Source organism: Garra rufa, chromosome 2, assembly GCF_049309525.1.
Source record: "Garra rufa chromosome 2, GarRuf1.0, whole genome shotgun sequence".
Lineage (NCBI taxonomy): Eukaryota > Metazoa > Chordata > Actinopteri > Cypriniformes > Cyprinidae > Garra > Garra rufa.
Genome location: NC_133362.1, coordinates 57,892,678 through 57,903,932, shown reverse-complemented (window position 1 = coordinate 57,903,932; position 11,255 = coordinate 57,892,678). Strand labels below are relative to the sequence as shown.

The 11,255-nt window shown below is 40.7% G+C and overlaps 11 non-coding genes and 1 pseudogene across 11 annotated transcripts; 2 read left to right on the top strand and 10 right to left on the bottom strand.

The window, feature by feature from the left end:
* Positions 1-314: 314 nt before the first annotated feature.
* On the bottom strand, positions 315-433 carry LOC141327478 (5S ribosomal RNA). The gene has a single exon (XR_012354770.1). It is a non-coding gene; the product is annotated as a 5S ribosomal RNA (ribosomal RNA).
* A 763-nt stretch (positions 434-1,196) lies between these two features.
* On the bottom strand, positions 1,197-1,315 carry LOC141326781 (5S ribosomal RNA). Its single transcript, XR_012354131.1, has one exon. It is a non-coding gene; the product is annotated as a 5S ribosomal RNA (ribosomal RNA).
* Positions 1,316-2,087: 772 nt separating this feature from the next.
* LOC141326790 (5S ribosomal RNA) lies at positions 2,088-2,206 on the bottom strand. Its single transcript, XR_012354139.1, has one exon. It is a non-coding gene; the product is annotated as a 5S ribosomal RNA (ribosomal RNA).
* An 810-nt stretch (positions 2,207-3,016) lies between these two features.
* LOC141326832 (5S ribosomal RNA) lies at positions 3,017-3,135 on the bottom strand. The gene has a single exon (XR_012354178.1). It is a non-coding gene; the product is annotated as a 5S ribosomal RNA (ribosomal RNA).
* Positions 3,136-3,915: 780 nt separating this feature from the next.
* Positions 3,916-4,034, bottom strand: LOC141326569 (5S ribosomal RNA). The gene has a single exon (XR_012353926.1). It is a non-coding gene; the product is annotated as a 5S ribosomal RNA (ribosomal RNA).
* A 761-nt stretch (positions 4,035-4,795) lies between these two features.
* On the bottom strand, positions 4,796-4,914 carry LOC141326830 (5S ribosomal RNA). Its single transcript, XR_012354177.1, has one exon. It is a non-coding gene; the product is annotated as a 5S ribosomal RNA (ribosomal RNA).
* A 754-nt stretch (positions 4,915-5,668) lies between these two features.
* LOC141326905 (5S ribosomal RNA) lies at positions 5,669-5,777 on the bottom strand (annotated as a pseudogene).
* Positions 5,778-6,554: 777 nt separating this feature from the next.
* LOC141326888 (5S ribosomal RNA) lies at positions 6,555-6,673 on the bottom strand. Its single transcript, XR_012354233.1, has one exon. It is a non-coding gene; the product is annotated as a 5S ribosomal RNA (ribosomal RNA).
* A 128-nt stretch (positions 6,674-6,801) lies between these two features.
* Positions 6,802-6,920, bottom strand: LOC141327859 (5S ribosomal RNA). Its single transcript, XR_012355131.1, has one exon. It is a non-coding gene; the product is annotated as a 5S ribosomal RNA (ribosomal RNA).
* A 799-nt stretch (positions 6,921-7,719) lies between these two features.
* Positions 7,720-7,838, bottom strand: LOC141327777 (5S ribosomal RNA). Its single transcript, XR_012355053.1, has one exon. It is a non-coding gene; the product is annotated as a 5S ribosomal RNA (ribosomal RNA).
* Positions 7,839-8,585: 747 nt separating this feature from the next.
* trnaw-cca (transfer RNA tryptophan (anticodon CCA)) lies at positions 8,586-8,657 on the top strand. Its single transcript has one exon. It is a non-coding gene; the product is annotated as a tRNA-Trp (tRNA).
* Positions 8,658-11,142: 2,485 nt separating this feature from the next.
* Positions 11,143-11,214, top strand: trnaw-cca (transfer RNA tryptophan (anticodon CCA)). The gene has a single exon. It is a non-coding gene; the product is annotated as a tRNA-Trp (tRNA).
* The last annotated feature ends 41 nt before the right edge of the window (positions 11,215-11,255 follow it).

Sequence of the window (11,255 nt, the reverse complement as noted above, 5' to 3'; positions counted from 1 at the left end):
GTGAGCTCTAAAATTAGCAACTCCTCAATCCAACAGTTTGGTGAATTTTCTTTTGTTTGTCATACTGCTCTCTTATACAGTTTTACTTCCTGCTTCCTGTCATGTGTCTAGTCACATGACAGGCCAACCATCCATTTATTAAAGACACACACACACACACACACACTTAAAAAACTAAGAGTAATAAAATGGCCTAAAAAACATGTGAAACACTTAAAACTCTATAATACATTTAAACGATTGTAATAAATAGAGTGGTAAAACACGTCTTTCTAAAAGCCAGCATATTATATAAATAGTGAAGAAAAGGCAAAAGCTTACAGCACCTGGTATTCCCAGGCGGTCTCCCATCCAAGTACTAACCAGGCCCTACGCTGCTTAGCTTCCGAGATCAGACGAGATCGGGCGCTCTCAGCGTGGTATGGCCGTAAGCGAGGGCTGCTCCAAAAAGTGGGCTATTTAAAGATCAGCCTCCGTAAAAGCCAGCATATTATATAAATAGTGAAAAAAGGCAAAAGCTTACAGCACCTGGTATTCCCAGGCGGTCTCCCATCCAAGTGTAACAATCGGTCTTATCAGCCGAGTTACAAGACAAAATTGGGGTCAGATTTAACTGTGAGAGATGACTAGTGGTTAAAAGAATGAGACATGAAAGAAGATTGGTTTAAATAGATTTGGTGTATTTACAAGGTTCACATAAAAGACTTTAAAACAATACGATAAAACTAGGTAAACTCTGTTAAAAGAATACAGTTCATTTGTCCATACCCTAAAAACAGTCCAAGAATCCCAGTGTCCAATGTGAGTGTCCACCAGTGTATGTACAATCCACAGAAAGTGTAATCTAGAGTTTGCAGGTGGTGAATGGAAAGGTGAGCTCTAAAATCAGCAACTCCTCAATCCAACAGTTTGGTGAATTTTCTTTTGTTTGTCATGCTGCTCTCTTATACAGTTTTACTTCCTGCTTCCTGTCATGTGTCTAGTCACATGACAGGCCAACCATCAATTTATTAAAGACACACACACACACACACACACACACACACACTTAAAATGCTAAGAGTAATAAAATGGCCTAAAAAACATGTGAAACACTTAAAACTCTATAATACATTTAAACGATTGTAATAAATAGAGCGGTAAAACACGTCTTTCTAAAAGCCAGCATATTATATAAATAGTGAAGAAAAGGCAAAAGCTTACAGCACCTGGCATTCCCAGGCGGTCTCCCACCCAAGTACTAACCAGGCCCAACGCTGCTTAGCTTCCGAGATCAGACGAGATCGGGCGCTCTCAGCTTGGTATGGCCGTAAGTGAGAGATGCTCCAAAAAGTGGGCTATTTAAAGATCAGCCTCCGTAAAAGCCAGCATATTATATAAATACTGAAGAAAAGGCAAAAGCTTACAGCACCTGGTATTCCCAGGCGGTCTCCCATCCAAGTGTAACAATCGGCCTTATCAGCCGAGTTACAAGGCTAAAATGGGGTCAGATTTAACTGTGAAAGATGACTAGTGGTTAAAAGAACGAGACATAAAAGAAGATTGGTTTAAATAGATTTGGTGTATTTACAAGGTTCGCATAAAAGACTTTAAAACAATACGATAAAACTAGGTAAACTCTGTTAAAAGAATACAGTTCATTTGTCCATACCCTAAAAACAGTCCAAGAATCCCAGTGTCCAATGTGAGTGTCCACCAGTGTATGTACAATCCACAGAAAGTGTAATCCAAAGTTTGCAGGTGGTGAATGGAAAGGTGAGCTCTAAAATTAGCAACTCCTCAATCCAACAGTTTGGTGAATTTTCTTTTGTTTGTCATGCTGCTGTCTTATACAGTTTTACTTCCTGCTTCCTGTCATGTGTCTAGTCACATGACAGGCCAACCATCCATTTATTAAAGACACACACACACACACACACACACACACACACACACACACTTAAAAAACTAAGAGTAATAAAATGGCCTAAAAAACATGTGAAACACTTAAAACTCTATAATATATTTAAACGATTGTAATAAATAGAGTGGTAAAACACGTTTTTCTAAAAGCCAGCATATTATATAAATAGTGAAGAAAAGGCAAAAGCTTACAGCACCTGGTATTCCCAGGCGGTCTCCCATCCAAGTACTAACAAGGCCCGACGCTGCTTAGCTTCCGAGATCAGACGAGATCGGGGGCTCTCAGCGCGGTATGGCCATAAGCGAGGGCTGCTCCAAAAAGTGGGCTATTTAAAGATCAGCCTCCGTAAAAGCCAGCATATTATATAAATACTGAAGAAAAGGCAAAAGCTTACAGCACCTGATACTCCCTGGCGGTCTCCCATCCAAGTGTAACAATCGGTCTTATCAGCCGAGTTACAAGACAAAATTGGGGTCAGATTTAACTGTGAGAGATGACTAGTGGTTAAAACAATGAGACATGAAAGAAGATTGGTTTAAATAGATTTGGTGTATTTACAAGGTTCACATAAAAGACTTTAAAACAATACGATAAAACTAGGTAAACTCTGTTAAAAGAATACAGTTCATTTGTCCATACCCTAAAAACAGTCCAAGAATCCCAGTGTCCAATGTGAGTGTCCACCAGTGTATGTACAATCCACAGAAAGTGTAATCTAGAGTTTGCAGGTGGTGAATGGAAAGGTGAGCTCTAAAATCAGCAACTCCTCAATCCAACAGTTTGGTGAATTTTCTTTTGTTTGTCATGCTGCTCTCTTATACAGTTTTACTTCCTGCTTCCTGTCATGTGTCTAGTCACATGACAGGCCAACCATCCATTTATTAAAGACACACACACACACACACACACACACACACACACACACACACACACACACACACACACACACACACACACACACACACTTAAAATGCTAAGAGTAATAAAATGGCCTAAAAAACATGTGAAACACTTAAAACTCTATAATACATTTAAACGATTGTAATAAATAGAGCGGTAAAACACGTCTTTCTAAAAGCCAGCATATTATATAAATAGTGAAGAAAAGGCAAAAGCTTACAGCACCTGGCATTCCCAGGCGGTCTCCCACCCAAGTACTAACCAGGCCCGACGCTGCTTAGCTTCCGAGATCAGACGAGATCGGGCGCTCTCAGCTTGGTATGGCCGTAAGTGAGAGATGCTCCAAAAAGTGGGCTATTTAAAGATCAGCCTCCGTAAAAGCCAGCATATTATATAAATACTGAAGAAAAGGCAAAAGCTTACAGCACCTGGTATTCCCAGGCGGTCTCCCATCCAAGTGTAACAATCGGCCTTATCAGCCGAGTTACAAGGCTAAAATGGGGTCAGATTTAACTGTGAAAGATGACTAGTGGTTAAAAGAACGAGACATAAAAGAAGATTGGTTTAAATAGATTTGGTGTATTTACAAGGTTCGCATAAAAGACTTTAAAACAATACGATAAAACTAGGTAAACTCTGTTAAAAGAATACAGTTCATTTGTCCATACCCTAAAAACAGTCCAAGAATCCCAGTGTCCAATGTGAGTGTCCACCAGTGTATGTACAATCCACAGAAAGTGTAATCCAAAGTTTGCAGGTGGTGAATGGAAAGGTGAGCTCTAAAATTAGCAACTCCTCAATCCAACAGTTTGGTGAATTTTCTTTTGTTTGTCATGCTGCTCTCTTATACAGTTTTACTTCCTGCTTCCTGTCATGTGTCTAGTCACATGACAGGCCAACCATCCATTTATTAAAGACACACACACACACACACACACACACACACACACACACACACACACACTTAAAAAACTAAGAGTAATAAAATGGCCTAAAAAACATGTGAAACACTTAAAACTCTATAATACATTTAAACGATTGTAATAAATAGAGTGGTAAAACACGTCTTTCTAAAAGCCAGCATATTATATAAATAGTGAAGAAAAGGCAAAAGCTTACAGCACCTGGTATTCCCAGGCGGTCTCCCATCCAAGTACTAACCAGGCCCTACGCTGCTTAGCTTCCGAGATCAGACGAGATCGGGCGCTCTCAGCGTGGTATGGCCGTAAGCGAGGGCTGCTCCAAAAAGTGGGCTATTTAAAGATCAGCCTCCGTAAAAGCCAGCATATTATATAAATAGTGAAAAAAGGCAAAAGCTTACAGCACCTGGTATTCCCAGGCGGTCTCCCATCCAAGTGTAACAATCGGTCTTATCAGCCGAGTTACAAGACAAAATTGGGGTCAGATTTAACTGTGAGAGATGACTAGTGGTTAAAAGAATGAGACATGAAAGAAGATTGGTTTAAATAGATTTGGTGTATTTACAAGGTTCACATAAAAGACTTTAAAACAATACGATAAAACTAGGTAAACTCTGTTAAAAGAATACAGTTCATTTGTCCATACCCTAAAAACAGTCCAAGAATCCCAGTGTCCAATGTGAGTGTCCACCAGTGTATGTACAATCCACAGAAAGTGTAATCTAGAGTTTGCAGGTGGTGAATGGAAAGGTGAGCTCTAAAATCAGCAACTCCTCAATCCAACAGTTTGGTGAATTTTCTTTTGTTTGTCATGCTGCTCTCTTATACAGTTTTACTTCCTGCTTCCTGTCATGTGTCTAGTCACATGACAGGCCAACCATCAATTTATTAAAGACACACACACACACACACACACACACACACTTAAAATGCTAAGAGTAATAAAATGGCCTAAAAAACATGTGAAACACTTAAAACTCTATAATACATTTAAACGATTGTAATAAATAGAGCGGTAAAACACGTCTTTCTAAAAGCCAGCATATTATATAAATAGTGAAGAAAAGGCAAAAGCTTACAGCACCTGGCATTCCCAGGCGGTCTCCCACCCAAGTACTAACCAGGCCCGACGCTGCTTAGCTTCCGAGATCAGACGAGATCGGGCGCTCTCAGCTTGGTATGGCCGTAAGTGAGAGATGCTCCAAAAAGTGGGCTATTTAAAGATCAGCCTCCGTAAAAGCCAGCATATTATATAAATACTGAAGAAAAGGCAAAAGCTTACAGCACCTGGTATTCCCAGGCGGTCTCCCATCCAAGTGTAACAATCGGCCTTATCAGCCGAGTTACAAGGCTAAAATGGGGTCAGATTTAACTGTGAAAGATGACTAGTGGTTAAAAGAACGAGACATAAAAGAAGATTGGTTTAAATAGATTTGGTGTATTTACAAGGTTCGCATAAAAGACTTTAAAACAATACGATAAAACTAGGTAAACTCTGTTAAAAGAATACAGTTCATTTGTCCATACCCTAAAAACAGTCCAAGAATCCCAGTGTCCAATGTGAGTGTCCACCAGTGTATGTACAATCCACAGAAAGTGTAATCCAAAGTTTGCAGGTGGTGAATGGAAAGGTGAGCTCTAAAATTAGCAACTCCTCAATCCAACAGTTTGGTGAATTTTCTTTTGTTTGTCATGCTGCTCTCTTATACAGTTTTACTTCCTGCTTCCTGTCATGTGTCTAGTCACATGACAGGCCAACCATCCATTTATTAAAGACACACACACACACACACACACTTAAAAAACTAAGAGTAATAAAATGGCCTAAAAAACATGTGAAACACTTAAAACTCTATAATACATTTAAACGATTGTAATAAATAGAGTGGTAAAACACGTCTTTCTAAAAGCCAGCATATTATATAAATAGTGAAGAAAAGGCAAAAGCTTACAGCACCTGGTATTCCCAGGCGGTCTCCCATCCAAGTACTAACCAGGCCCGACGCTGCTTAGCTTCCGAGATCGGGCGCTCTCAGCGCGGTATGGCCGTAAGCGAGGGCTGCTTCAAAAAGTGGGCTATTTAAAGATCAGCCTCCGTAAAAGCCAGCATATTATATAAATAGTGAAAAAAGGCAAAAGCTTACAGCAACTGGTATTCCCAGGCGGTCTCCCATCCAAGTGTAACAATCGGTCTTATCAGCCGAGTTACAAGACAAAATTGGGGTCAGATTTAACTGTGAGAGATGACTAGTGCTTAAAAGAATGAGACATAAAAGAAGATTGGTTTAAATAGATTTGGTGTATTTACAAGGTTCACATAAAAGACTTTAAAACAATACGATAAAACTAGGTAAACTCTGTTAAAAGAATACAGTTCATTTGTCCATACCCTAAAAACAGTCCAAGAATCCCAGTGTCCAATGTGAGTGTCCACCAGTGTATGTACAATCCACAGAAAGTGTAATCCAGAGTTTGCAGGTGGTGAATGGAAAGGTGAGCTCTAAAATCAGCAACTCCTCAATCCAACAGTTTGGTGAATTTTCTTTTGTTTGTCATGCTGCTCTCTTATACAGTTTTACTTCCTGCTTCCTGTCATGTGTCTAGTCACATGACAGGCCAACCATCCATTTAATAAAGACGCACACACACACACACACACACACACACACACACACACACACACTTAAAAAACTAAGAGTAATAAAATGGCCTAAAAAACATGTGAAACACTTAAAACTCTATAATACATTTAAACGATTGTAATAAATAGAGTGGTAAAACACGTTTTTCTAAAAGACAGCATATTATATAAATAGTGAAGAAAAGGCAAAAGCTTACAGCACCTGGTATTCCTAGGCGGTCTCCCATCCAAGTACTAACCAGGCCCGACCCTGCTTAGCTTCCGAGATCAGACGAGATCGGGCCCTCTCAGCGTGGTACGGCCGTAAGCGAGGGCTGCTCCAAAAAGTGGGCTATTTAAAGATCAGCCTCCGTAAAAGCCAGCATATTATAAATAGAGCGGTAAAACACGTCTTTCTAAAAGCCAGCATATTATATAAATAGTGAAGAAAAGGCAAAAGCTTACAGCACCTGGTATTCCCAGGCGGTCTCCCATCCAAGTACTAACCAGGCCCGACGCTGCTTAGCTTCCGAGATCAGACGGGATCGGGCGCTCTCAGCGCAGTATGGCCGTAAGCGAGGGCTGCTCCAAAAAGTGGGCTATTTAAAGATCAGCCTCCGTAAAAGCCAGCATATTATATAAATAGTGAAAAAAGGCAAAAGCTTACAGCACCTGGTATTCCCAGGCGGTCTCCCATCCAAGTGTAACAATCGGTCTTTTCAGCCGAGTTACAAGACAAAATTGGGGTCAGATTTAACTGTGAGAGATGACTAGTGGTTAAAAGAATGAGACATAAAAGAAGATTGGTTTTAATAGATTTGGTGTATTTACAAGGTTCACATAAAAGACTTTAAAACAATACGATAAAACTAGGTAAACTCTGTTAAAAGAATACAGTTCATTTGTCCATACCCTAAAAACAGTCCAAGAATCCCAGTGTCCAATGTGAGTGTCCACCAGTGTATGTACAATCCACAGAAAGTGTAATCTAGAGTTTGCAGGTGGTGAATGGAAAGGTGAGCTCTAAAATCAGCAACTCCTCAATCCAACAGTTTGGTGAATTTTCTTTTGTTTGTCATGCTGCTCTCTTATACAGTTTTACTTCCTGCTTCCTGTCATGTGTCTAGTCACATGACAGGCCAACCATCCATTTATTAAAGACACACACACACACACACACACACACACACACACACACACACACACACACACACACACACACACACACTTAAAATGCTAAGAGTAATAAAATGGCCTAAAAAACATGTGAAACACTTAAAACTCTATAATACATTTAAACGATTGTAATAAATAGAGCGGTAAAACACGTCTTTCTAAAAGCCAGCATATTATATAAATAGTGAAGAAAAGGCAAAAGCTTACAGCACCTGGTATTCCCAGGGGGTCTCCCATCCAAGTACTAACCAGGCCCGACGCTGCTTAGCTTCCGAGATCAGACGAGATCGGGCGCTCTCAGCGCGGTATGGCCGTAAGCGAGGGCTGCTCCAAAAAGTGGGCTATTTAAAGATCAGCCTCCGTAAAAGCCAGAATATTATATAAATAGTGAAAAAAGGCAAAAGCTTACAGCACCTGGTATTCCCAGGCGGTCTCCCAACCAAGTGTAACAATCGGTCTTATCAGCCGAGTTACAAGACAAAATTGGGGTCAGATTTAACTGTGAGAGATTACTAGTGGTTAAAAGAATGAGACATAAAAGAAGATTGGTTTAAATAGATTTGGTGTATTTACAAGGTTCACATAAAAGACTTTAAAACAATACGATAAAACTAGGTAAACTCTGTTAAAAGAATACAGTTCATTTGTCCATACCCTAAAAACAGTCCAAGAATCCCAGTGTCCAATGTGAGTGTCCACCAGTGTATGTACAATCCACAGAAAGTGTAATCCAGAGTTTGCAGGTGGTGAATGGAAAGGTGAGCTCTAAAATCAGCAACTCCTCAATCCAACAGTTTGGTGAATTTTCTTTTGTTTGTCATGCTGCTCTCTTATACAGTTTTACTTCCTGCTTCCTGTCATGTGTCTAGTCACATGACAGGCCAACCATCCATTTATTAAAGACACACACACACTTAAAATGCTAAGAGTAATAAAATGGCCTAAAAAACATGTGAAACACTTAAAATTCTATAATACATTTAAATGATTGTAATAAATAGAGCGGTAAAACACATCTTTCTAAAAGCCAGCATATTATATAAATAGTGAAGAAAAGGCAAAAGCGGACCTCGTGGCGCAACGGTAGCGCGTCTGACTCCAAATAAGAAGGTTGTGTGTTCAAATCACGTCGGGGTCACGTGATTTCTTGTTGACTTCTAATGTGAAAAGAAGTCCTGTCGTTGTGTGCTGCAGTGGTTTCCAATCCCACCGCTCTGTATGTCTCCCTTATTAAACACACCTGATTAAGATCATTAGCTAGTTAGGAGAGAACTCCATGAGCTCATCTGGGTGTGTCAGAAAAAGGAGACAGACAAAAATGCAGGGCCGCGTCTTCCAGAGTCATCGTAAGTCTAAGTTGATTGCAACTCTATTGGTTTCAATGCGTCTACGTTGTATTAAGGATCGCAACGCTTTTGGGAAACACAGCCCAGAGCAGGGGGTCCCCAGTAGAGCTGTAATCGGGCCTTAAAAGTTAGGCCCGACAAGGCCCGAGCCCGACCGAAATCAGCCCGAGCCCGAGCCGAGCCCGAGACTGACAGCTTTTTATAAGCCCGAACCCGTTTACAGCCCGACATTATTGAAATGTGCGCACGCACACAGCACTTTTGCCTTTTGTCAAGAATGAGTCATTTGTACATTTTTTAAGATAATTTATTAATGACTAGGCTATAGGCCATTAGGAAGTTATAACAAAGAAATGAAATAAATCCTCTAATATCGTAACATCTCAGTACATCTCGCGCTCAAATAGGCCTAGGCATAACCTACAATATAAATAGACCTACACAGGTCTATAAAAAAAAGAGTCTTTCTTAACAAATTAAGTCAAGATAAATTCTAAACTAAGTATTTGGGAATAACAACATAAAAAGTTATATAACATTGAGATTAGACGAACGAAAGAGGGACTTGTCTAAAACAAACAAATGCGGCCGCCTCTCTCCACAATCACCAATAGGAATATAAATAGGCCAACGCGCCAATAAAAATGAGTCTTTCTTAACAAAATAAATTAAGATACATTTTAAATTAAGATATTAGGTGCCAATGACGAAATTAAGACAAAGGCTCGCCGTATTTGCTTCGCCGCTTCTCTCCACATTCCGGTCTCAATGCGACAGTGAACATCAGCTGAAATAATAAAAGGATAATGCCAACATTAGCCTATATAGCCTACTCTGTTTACTTTATGCATGTAAGACTCAATTGATATTTAGTTATACATTAAAAAAACCTTTACTCACTAATATTAGGCTACATGTTTTTGTGGAGGAAAATTATTGAATTCAATGTAGATGGCTTCAGCGCGGTCCTGCGCTCACTGATGGTGCGTCCGGCAGCACTAAACACCCTTTCAACTTTCACTTTTGCCAGAGGCCAGCCTCCGTTTCACCTCCTCAGCATCCATTTTCGAATCTTTCTCGTGATAGTCGAAACGCATCACCTGACCACTCATTTACTACGCAAGCCCGAGCCCGGCCCGAGCCCGTAGAATGCTAAAAAATTAAGACCGAACCCGACCGAACCCGTCGGGTCCCGTCGGGTCCTGTCGGGTTCGGGCAAAGATTTACAGCTCTAGTCCCCAGGATCAGGATTGAAAATCACCAGTGTACTGTGATAGATTTGTATCTTGACCTGTTATTTTTATTAAGCCTGAGATCTCATGTAATAACCATTCCTGTCATTGTGTACTGTGACAGATCTGCCTCTTGACGTGTTACTTTTGCATATCTTGCCCTGCAATCTCTGAAGAAATCGTGGAAACATCTACGTGCCAAATTCAAAAGCCAGCTTCTTCGAGCCGGAATCGAACCAGCGACCTAAGGATAGCCAATATATTATCTACAGTCCTCCGCTCTACCAGCTGAGCTATCGAAAGCAGGATGACAAAAGGTGGCTTAAGCAGGAAACACCAGATAGGTTTGTGGTGTCTTGGGGTACAACGGTAGCTTGGCTGAATTCAGATCAGACGGTTGCATGTTCCAATCACATCAGTTGATCTCTTCTTGACATCCATAGTATAAAGTCTACAGCCCTTTACCGTGACTGATTTGCAAATTGAATCAAAGCAATAAAGCAAGGAACGCCGACTTGTTTTCTCAACCTCGTGGCCGCGACAGAGTGCGCCTTTCCCCGGATTGGGAGGTTGCGTGTTCCAATTATGTTGAGGTCAAGCGAACTGTTCTTGACTTTGTGAGTGTAAAGACTAGCGGATTTGCATAGTTTATCAAAGTGCTTTAGCATGAAACACTAAATAATTTTTCCGCTATCTTGTTGTGCAACGGTAGAGTGTCTGGCTCCAAATCACCTTGAGGTCAGACGATCTGTTTTTGATCTCCTGAGTATGAAGTCCAACATCAAGAATGTTCCTTGAGCACCGTATATTTACAGATTTGCATTCTGTGTCAAGGCGGTTAAGCAAAATACATCTCCTCTGGGTTCAGGACCTCGTGGCGCAACGGTAGCGCGTCTGGCTCCAAATCACCTTGAGGTCAGACGATCTGTTTTTGATCTCCTGAGTATGAAGTCCAACATCAAAAACGTTCCTTGAGCACCGTATATTTGCTGATTTGCATTCTGTGTCAAGGCGGTTAAGCAAAATACATCACCTCTGGGTTCGGGACCTCGTGGCGCAACGGTAGCGCGTCTGACTCCAGATCAGAAGGTTGCGTGTTCAAATCACGTCGGGGTCACGTGATTTCTTGTTGACTTCTAATGTGAAAAGAGGTCCTGT